Source organism: Trichomycterus rosablanca, chromosome 9 (genome assembly GCF_030014385.1).
Source record: "Trichomycterus rosablanca isolate fTriRos1 chromosome 9, fTriRos1.hap1, whole genome shotgun sequence".
NCBI lineage: Eukaryota > Metazoa > Chordata > Actinopteri > Siluriformes > Trichomycteridae > Trichomycterus > Trichomycterus rosablanca.
Genome location: NC_085996.1, coordinates 37,372,022 through 37,374,324, shown reverse-complemented (window position 1 = coordinate 37,374,324; position 2,303 = coordinate 37,372,022). Strand labels below are relative to the sequence as shown.

Genomic DNA, 2,303 nt, shown 5'->3' with positions numbered 1-2,303 from the left:
GGAGCGCATTTGGGAAATAAAAATACACAGTGTACAGTGCACAGTGAACTTCTGCCAGTGGAATCGAGCGATTTTAGGTGCGTTGGTTTGGTCTGATTTGGTTTGATCTTTTCAGTCCAGTGTGAGGTGATGTGTCTGTGCAGTTCGAGCTTTCTGAGTTGCGATCCTCCCCGTCGCGTCCATCACCTGCTCTGCGCACTGGCGCATCTGATCATCACGGTACATTAACTGAGCTGTTGGAGACAGTGAACGTACAGCGGAGTGTGGAGAGGAGCGCACACCATCTTCCACCCTGTGTGCTACACAAACCAGAACCTGTACCCTCACTTCTGCTACAGAAGACCCGAACATAGGCTGGTACATCTGAGAGGAAATATCCGATCTCAATACAACAGCAACAGCGATGTTCGGTAAATCTAACCGAGCTGATGAGAATTCCGCCATTCATCGGCGCCGGGATGAACCGAGTCGGAAGGTAATGCGCGTTTTAGTTTTTTGGATTTTCTGTCATGATCTGTTGCTTTTGTTGTTGTGTTGATCATGTGTGTGTTGTTGTGCTCGGAATATTTCTAAGACTGGAAATGCCTGCTGTAAAAAGCATACAATGAAATCTAACGTAAGACACAATGTTCCGTACATCCTATGATTAATGTTTAAGAGATTTATTAGATATAAACTGCAAAGTCCTTAAACTGAATTGAAATACACTTGAATTACTCAGATTTAGCTTCTAAAATCGATTTAAAAACTCATTTGAATTAAGGAGCATCACATTTGATAGAAGACTCCACTTGAAGTGTCTGACAGGTTGGGTATCTATTAATTATTACCTAATAAAAAGTATTCCCAAGATAGATTACACTGTTTTAATGTTTATTAGCAATAAAATGGGTAATATTTAGTCTAAACACATAATAGAAATAACTGGTTTACCCAGTCTATCCACACATTTCTTTAAAAGTGCTATTTTAATGATGTGGTATAAAAATTCCAAACATTCTGTTTTGTATTAATCATAGACTTCACGTTGCTTATATACATATATAATAAATACATATTATTTTTAAATAATTACACTGGAATGGATTAAAAATATATCAAAACAGTACACTGTGCCTTTATTATACAGACAGGAAATGCAAGCTGGTATGTGCAAAACTATAAAATAATAAAACTTCTGATTGCATGAACTAACTGTAATTCTTAATGTCCAATTACACGCAAGAACCTAATTTTGTGTCAGTATAGCCTATAGAAGCATATTAGGTAAGACATTACATAGGTAGTCATTGAAATAGACTTAAATATATAAAATAAATAAATACATTCCATTGCATATAAAATGCCATTCATTATAAACTAATAGGCAAACAAACCATGTATGAACCCCTTTAAAACACATCTACAGTAAGTTTATCAATAAACTAACACATTAAAATGACTTTTAAATGCCATACCACTGTAAACATGCTGACCAGATGTATCAGACACAATCTATTATCATTTATTTGACTGACTGACCAACTCCCATTTACTGTAAATTAATTTTATGTTGAACGGCAGCTTGTTTGAATCAGTGGCTCGGTGGGTAGCACTGTCGCCTCACAGCAAGAAGGTCCTTGGTTCGATCCCCAGATGAGGCGGTCCAGGTCCTTCTGTGTGGAGTTTGCATGTTCTCCCCGTGTCTGTGTGGGTTTCCTCCGGGGGCTCCGGTTTCCTCCCACAGTACAAAGACGTGCAAGTGAGGTGAATTGGAGATACAAATTTGTACATGAATGTGACCAAAAACATGACGTTAAAATCCTAATAAATAAATACATACGTTATGTGTCCATCTAAAACAATATGGATGCCAGGTTATTACTGTGTGTAGTCTGGTTTTCAACTGGGATTCTGTACATTACTACCCATCTTACCTCATTTAACTATCAGCATCACTCTAGACTGTAGACAGTGGGTACAGTGGTGTACAGGTCCAGCTCCTGAGTTCAAACCTGTCAGCGTGAAGATTTGCATGTTCTGTGTCTCGTTTCCTCCCACCTCTCAAAAACAAAACAGTAACATACCAGTGAGTGAGCATTTCTGAATAAATGAGTGCATGATGCCCTGCAACTAAATGCCTGTATAACTGAAATTCCCCATCATCAATGGACCCATATAATGTCTACTGTATTTATATAGGAGATACCTCAATAGGCTACTGTTAAATTACTTCCACACTGTGGGTGTTAATTCTACCTTGGGGATGTGTGTTAATAATATGGTACTGAATATAGCTCATCCCTCATAAAGTGTAGGCTATA

General features: G+C 38.1%; 1 protein-coding gene across 1 annotated transcript in view; it reads left to right on the top strand.

Moving 5' to 3' along the window:
* The first annotated feature begins 408 nt into the window (after positions 1-408).
* Positions 409-2,303, top strand: part of syndig1l (synapse differentiation inducing 1-like) — a 69,881-nt gene continuing 67,986 nt past the window's right edge. Inside the window, exon 1 of the mRNA XM_063001451.1 lies at positions 409-475. The gene's annotated coding sequence lies outside the window, so the exon portion shown is untranslated. The remainder of the gene's footprint in view (positions 476-2,303) is intronic.